Source organism: Coenobita brevimanus, chromosome 61 (genome assembly GCF_032717465.1).
Source record: "Coenobita brevimanus isolate Jiangsu-jjx chromosome 61, ASM3271746v2, whole genome shotgun sequence".
Classification (NCBI taxonomy): domain Eukaryota; kingdom Metazoa; phylum Arthropoda; class Malacostraca; order Decapoda; family Coenobitidae; genus Coenobita; species Coenobita brevimanus.
In genome coordinates this window covers 6,268,908-6,277,081 of record NC_137014.1, presented here as the reverse complement: position 1 = coordinate 6,277,081, position 8,174 = coordinate 6,268,908, and positions in this window count along the sequence as shown.

Below are 8,174 nucleotides of genomic sequence, written 5' to 3'. Positions count from 1 at the left end.
CAGTTTAACCTAGTAGCTTCAACAAACATCATGTTGATTGCCAGTGTACCATAAATTATAACAATGAGTTCCAACTCTCTTTAGTGGAAGCTCTTGTTGATTATATGCTGCATTCTGTCCATCTGTGTTCCTGTGTACTTCTCTACTCACCAGTTTTCCATAATATACCTGACAATGCAATCAGATATCCCGTTCCTAATAGCAAGTATTTGTCTTCTTGTTCATCTCTTTCTTTATCTACTTATTATTTAGTTTCGTTCGTACCATCTCCCTCTTAGGACTGCAGTTACCACGATAGTCTTTCTGGATAGTGAGTCATACTAGTAGATATTTTTATAAACGAATGAAAAGCTGTTATGATTAATGCATTGCAGTAAATACAGAAAGGAGTTAAACAAAGGGGGAAGGGGAAGGCAGAGGAAGATAAAAACGAAGTGGGACACATACGGATGAAATAATGACTGAATGAGAGGAAGTACTGCTGTATGAGAGAGAGAGAGAGAGAGAGTATACTTGTACTGTATAGCCATCAAGGTAAACAGTCCATATCAGAAACCAGAGAGAGTACAGATAATCAGGATATCAGGAGTGTAGGGAGAGGAGGGGAAAGGTAGTAAATGTTTGAGTGTTCGAGATGTTAAGGAATGAGGGTTATATACTGTATACTGTTTTTTTGTAGTACTCCCTGGCCATGTGGTGGTGAAGTGAATGGAGTTTTGTGCTGCGGGCTGTGTCGTCGCACATTCAGTTTCGATTACTAGCAAATATAATAAAGAAAATGACGATAGGCTTGATGGAATAGCGAATTGAGAACTTTATGGTTGCGGGTACGATTGTTGGTGGTTTAAAAGGTAGCTTCAAACATGAATATTTTTCAGACAAACAGCTACTTCTTAGTGACCATAACCTGCACGCATTTTTCCAATGATGCCTTTCAATTTAAGTGCTTAAGATGTAGGGATTTTCCAAAGTGACCTAGTTACGTTATGTCTGTAATAATAAGTCTAGTTCTTCCAACTAAACGTGAATCAATAGACTGTTGATCACTATGCTCTTAAGCTTTGGGAAGAGGACGCTGTGTTCCTCACCCCTTATCGATGTAGTTAGTTTAAATAGAACATGCCTAAGGAATGGACAAAGGTCACTAAAAGGCAGATAACCACTGAGCGTTTCTGACTTGGGATGGAGAGATTGTACAACCTCCTTCTCTTTCTCCCGTCTGCAGAATTTTTAAAATTTAAAATAGGTTTGGTGAATGGGAGCGCCAAACATTTGCTCACTTGTAGTGCATCCTTCAGGTGACTACAGTGAGTGACAAATCCATTGGATTCCAGTATTCCAAGAAACATTTTCTACAATGAGTGGTAAACATTTAACACACAAATGCATGATGGTCTATGGTCTACTGAGTGAAGGCACATTAACTGGATAGGGCCAATAAGAGTTTCCCTCGTAGGTGTGATTGGAGACTGTTGTCCATTTATTGCCATGCAGTGAAGGACGAGGCTGGTCCCCCTTAGCTTATGATGCCCTGATTGTGTAGCATAGCATCAAGTCCATACGTTCCTAGTAAAATGAAAATTGTTGAAATTGTTGAATGGTGTCAATCGACGGTAAAAGAGGATTGTAAGGGACTGTAATTTAGCACTTTGACAGATGTAAATCCCGACCATGTTGTGGAAGGCGTGTGACCACCGAAGGACGTCTCTCCCGCCAAAGCCACTATGTACTGGCATAGTTTTTAACCCATGAACACGAGATTTTCCAGAGTCGTAGGCGTTTACCCCGGCCACTTTTAGGAAGGATAAGATTCATGAAGACAACCCCCATTGGAAAGCGGCTGGGCCCCATGGGGGGCAATGTCATATTTTTTTTTTCAAAGAAATTAAAATTTGGCACAATGCAGATCTTTACTGGGGTCACGATTTTGGTAGCACGAAATCCTAAAAGCCCACTTCCCACGGTGGGGTGTGACCCTGAGGGTTCTGGTCATAATCTTTATGCAGGGTTACGTTTTTATCACTGGAATATGAAATTTTTCACACTAGTAGACATTCACGTCGGTTATGTTTTAGAAAAAGTGAGGCTCCAGATAACCGTGTCGCATGAGGGGCGGCGACTGCCCACAGGGTGGACGACGCCATAGTTTTAACTTAGGCACAGGAAATTTTGAACATTAGTAGACATTCACCAGGGCCAAAATTTATAGAGGGTGGAACCTTGGTGTTCGCCACTCCTTTCCTGTAAGTAATTGTTTCTTACCCCTTAAAATAATGAAGGGGTTTAGGTGCTGCTGCCATAAGAATTCTTTGTCGTCATGGTTATAAAATGTATTTCTTTTAGCTAAAAGGGAATTAATGTTTTATGGATATGCAGAACTATTAAGTAATTTTATTTAAACACAATATGCTTAAAGTATCTCTACCCACTGGCTACAAGTTAATATACCGTAGTTATTTCACATATCTGAACGCCGCCCAAAAACCAATGATTTACTTAAATTTCAGGAAAGGAGAAAAATCATGGACTATTCTTTGAAATTTATCCATTTCCTCACATTTGAGAAAAAAAAAAAAAAACTTTGGCAGCGGCTGCAGCATTGTCGGCGTGTGGACAGGTATTGAGGTTCCTGTGATCCATATTAATATTAGAGAAGGTATGTTAGCACAGTTGCAGTTAAAGGAGAAATGGCTCGCATGTGATGAGTGATCGTAGACCCATCTCCCACCAGCATCTTGGGGTATACGTGTCAACTAAGAGTGGCTACTACTGTGTTGATGGTAACAAGTTACTGACCAAAATATATTAGCAGATTTCCTCATCCGAGCTGTCATTAACATGGTTTTGGTTTTGATATAACAAATGACAGGGTGGACGGTCTGAACAAATATGGTCCACACCGATCATTCCTAGACTACTTTGTATGCATCCACTTCCCACAATATTCACATGGCTAATATCTAGATATAGGTGTCGAAGCGTCCTTCGCACGCCAGTCTCTCGATGAGTACAAGGATGGCAGTAATAAGGCCGAAGTTGGTTTGTTATTTGTGTGATATTATTATTATTATTATTTTTTTTTTTTTGTAGGTGAAATAGCTTTACGAGTATACATACCGACTTCACAGTGGGTCATTTACGTAGATCAGTACAATATATTTGTTTAAATCAGTTGGTTTAGTAAGAGGAGAGAGGAGACTGGACACAGCAAGGTTAGTGTTGAAAAAGCAAAGCTAGGATGTAGGTGTATGGCGTGGCTAAACAAGGTTGTAAGCCTGTTTCCATGGAACCCTATTTATGAACCTTTGGTTAGCTGGGTTTGTGTCTATGTATTTTTATGGTTGTTTATGCAACAATATAGAAATATATAAATATGTTTATCCCAAATAATTCAAATGAATCAATGGTACAGAACATACAAGCCAAAAATTACAGATGTGAGCAACGGAGAGAAAAGGAGGTAGAGGTTGCGGGACCTCTCCTTTTGAAATATTGAAGCAATAGTTAACATCTAAGCTCTTATGACTCCTATTTAGGCAACAAGCTATCTATTTGACTAACTAATTGTGAAGTGGGAGTCACAGCATCTGATTTCATAACTGAAGCTCATACTGGTTACATGGCTCGATAGCACTGTGCAGCCGATAATCATTCACAGATATCTAGTTTCAACAACAGGAACATCAGCTTGAAATGTGAGTGTGTATTGGTTTGCTGAAGGTTGGGAAGGGAAACTGAGAAGAATGTAGGAACAATCCTAGTTAACCTCGACTAAATACTGTGTAGTTTTACCAAATCTTAGAAGGTAATTTTTATTTCGTGCTTAGGTCACGCATTTCGTTACTTGCATGTGTTAAATAGAATATAACATATACTGGGAAATATATTCAATATCTGTAATCACTCATTGCTCTTATGTGAAGAAAAATTTCTCTTTATATCGTTAAAGTTTAGAATCGTTGTAAACGAACTTTTTGGAATATGCCTTGTCTGAACAAAATATCCATTCCACAGAAGCTTCCAGGCAGCAAGGAAGATGAAAGCTTCAACCATATGAAACTTTCTGCCTGGAGGATATTGGTTTTCCATGATTCATAATGTTAGTTTTACCTATTACAACAAGGTCTGGAGGGTTGAAGAGAAAACTAATCAAAACTTCTCTGAGATTCTTCATGCTTCGTGAAGACGTCAACAATCTCCTAAGTTATCCAGTCCAAGGACCCTGTATAACAGCTTGGAGGATTGCAGACACCAAGAATATATGGAAGAATATATATGTGATATTTAAGAGCATGGGGATTGCAGGAATTAAAGGGTCTGAAAGTTGGGGGCACTATAAAGTTTAGAAGCTGCTGGTACCAGGGACTTAAATATTCTCGATACACTCCAGTTTGCAAGATCTCCGGCACACTTTCTTTTCCAGGTATAAAGGAAATTAAAATCACTTTGGTCACAAATATTTTAACCTAAGACTTCACATCTGAATGTGCAAAACACATCGTCCCAGCTAACCCATTCCGTCTGTGACCAAATTCTCTCCACCTCTCTCTCTCTCTCTCTCTCTCTCTCTCTCTCTCTCTCTCTCTCTCTCTCTCTCTCTCTCACTGGAGGAGGAGGAGAAAAAACGCAAAAGGTGAAAGAAAGCTGGACGAGGAAAACGAGAACGGGTGAAACACAAGTTAAAAGGATGTCTAGGAAAGAAATAGGTGGGGAATGAATAAGTCATCAACCTATCTATTTTTCAGGTATTAGGCAGATAAATAATTAATATCATCCCATCCATAAGTCTATTTAATTGTCTTAAGGCTGACTTGTTCGTTTATGCATAATTCTTTTCTTTTCTTTTTTCAGTTCCTTGGTGAGACATAAGCCTTCATTTATTCTTGCCACTTGTCACCTTTCACAGTATTTATCCGATCTAAAATTAACTAACCTTTCATGTTTCTTTGTGCTAAATCTCGTATTACATTTGTTTGCTTCTCAGTCCCTCGCAGTTTCTCTTGTTCGCCGGCAAGTATCATTAATATCATTTTCTTTAAGTTCTCTCTTCATTATATTATTTTAGCCAGAAAATACCAACATTCATTTTCGTATCCCTACTCTCCATCTTTTTCTATGCATACCTTCGGCATTCCTCTTCTTTTTGTTCTTATCAGGTATACCAATCCTTCTATTCTCATCCCTCATATTCCTTTATGATATAACTACGGTCATACGAGTACATGACAATTCTCGCCCAACTTCAATGTTTTCCCTTCATGATCCTTCCTCTTTCTTTTCCTTTTCAACTGTTTTCTCTCCGTTTATGTATTCCAGTCCTCCAGAGCATCGCATGGCTCAATACATACAATTTCCTTCAATTCAGTTTCAGGTGTGATACTTCAAGGGGTTGAGAATGAGGAACTGAAATGAAGGGTGAAGTTATATTGGGGGTCTTCCCGACTACCAGATTTCCTACTGGTCACTGCTGGAGGGTCGTGAAGGCAGAATGAGGCATGTGTGTGATAAAGAGGGCAGAGTTTACGTTCCACATGAGAGAGAGAGAGAGAGAGAGAGAGAGAGAGAGAGAGTAAACACTAGAGATTCTTCTTGCTCCAATATTGACTTCGGCTCACCTTTCCTATGTTGTCTCCGCCTTTCGCCTCACATCGTCCTTTTCACTCTCTCGATGTTGGCTTTATTTACTGACGCTCTTGGTCTTTTCATCTTATATGTTTTTGCTTCAAAATTTGTCTTAATTTCATGTGATTAATCTAGTGGAATTTTCACGTACCATTTTCGATCTAGCTTATTAATCATTTTGTTTCAGTGTTTTGATTATTTGATTTTACTGACCGTTTCCTCTTACATCTGTAAGTAGTCATTTTCATTCAGACACTTCATATGCCTGAGCTGATATCATGCATTCTTATTCTTCAGCTGGAGTTGGTTCGATCTCTGTCTAGGACAGCCAGTTAAGTGTCAACACACCTGATTGCTCATACATACTCAGACTTTCATGATTCTATCAATACTGAAATGCAGATTAACAAGCGTTGTTACTTCAACAGAACACATTTTGCATTATCACCTTATATGACAACTCTCCCTGCAGTTTTAACTTCTGACGCTGCACTGCCGATCGTCTTGTCACCACTTTCATCCAGTCTCCAATCTGATAATCCACCAACATCTTGAAACCTGTAGGGACATTAAAATATCAACACTCAATTACAGATGACTCAGTGTCATCCGAGGCTCTGTTTCATATGGATGATAGTAATGGGTGTAGTGGTTATCCGCTAGCGCCTGAACGCATTGGGTAATAAGTTAAATAAAAATAAACAATTTTACAAAGAAAATGCGTACCCAATTCTCGCTTCTAGTTATAGCGTCGCCACGATATCAAATCTCACTATAAGTTCTCTCTCTCTCTCTCTCTCTCTCTAAGAACAGAGCACCATAATGTCAACTGTAAATATGCCTCAGTGTTGCATCTGAAACTTTTTAGTGCTATATCCTATCCTACCAGCGATAACTGTCTTATTGATAACTGCCGTTTGACCGGCAATGTCTGTTCATCTGAAAACTTTTCCTGGGTTTGTGCCATAAAATGTAAACCTCCCGACATAACATCTCTATACTTGCCAAACATGAGCCCAAAGAGGTGTTATGAGAACTATTTATTTCAGCTGGACAGAAATGCACCACCAGGGCTCGGGGTGATAGTCCTTGAAAGTCAGCAGTTACAACGACATTTCCGCTTACAGATCGGATCAATATAGATAACCATCATACTGGTGAACGCTTATGTCCAGAGGCACTAAAATTTCACAGTTGATAGCGAGTTGCCTTTTTAAAAGCATTTATTATCTGTAAAGATCGACGTTCCATTCGCTGACTGCTGTGTAAGTGTCTATGGTGCTGTAAGATTTTATATTTCCTGTGTGTTTCGGGGATAATGTTGTGCTGTGTGTGATGTGGTAGGTGTATGATGCTCAAGTGATCATACCAAGTGGTTATGACTGATGGTGTAGCGTGCTCTGTTTCTGGTTTTGCCTTTTTTATTTTCAAACTGCCTAGTTATTCTGCTTAACTAAGATCGAGGAGACACCTAAACTTTAACTGGTATGCAAAACATTGTAATTAAATAATCACTCATGAAGACTAGGGTCTATCACAATGCTTTAGATTGTCCCGTACTCATATACAAGAATGTCTGATGATGTAACTGGGGTGTGGCTTCAGTATGTCAAATAGTCTGATCCCGTATGTTTTTGTCTGCCATTTGTTTACATGTGTGGTATTGTACTCAGAAGGTTTTGTGTTGGTGTAGAGTTTTTGTGCCTGACGTTTATGCCTCCTAATTTATATATTTTTTTTTGTGTATCGGGCAACCACCTGAACAAAATTTAGCTACAGCATGGGGCGAGAGGTATGTGAAGGCTGGGAGGGAGATAAGTTGTGGTTATGGTATAAGAACACATGCTGGTGTTCACCTCCAATGCAAGATTCTCAGAGATCAAGTCATCCACAGGTTTCACTCTGATGTGTTTTATCACAGTGGCATCACCAAAGTTAACCGATCAGGTTTGCCATTGTTTTGAAGATTATTACCAGGGATACTGATTGTCTCACTGTCCCTCACCAAATGATTCCTTATCACTATCAGAATGGCTCAAAAGTACTCTAAGATGAATTGGAGTTACAAGGCTTGTTTTGTGGGTTTGCATGTTTGTATTAAAAAAAAAAAATACTTGAAAGTGAGTATAGCAGGATAGGTTAGTGTGAACCACATGCTAAATGTTTTATGACCTATCGGGTGGAGTCAGGATTCTGAGGGCTTGAATGATGAACGAATGGGAGTGTGGCTTATTCAGCTGGGCAAACTTTGGTTAGTTTCACATTCTGTCAAGATTTTTTTTTTCTTGCTCTCTGCACCGGGGTGGGGTGGGAATGAAAGTCTGGAAAATGATTATGATGATGATGATACAGCAGATAGAATATATATATATATATATATATATATATATATATATATATATATATATATATATATATATATATATATATATATATGAATGAAGTCATATAGCGCACAGCGAGGAAGCATAATCAGGAATGAAGGACGCGAGCGCCTTCAAATGCCTACATAATGAGATGAGTAAAGGCGGGGTTTTATGGGATGAAGGGCG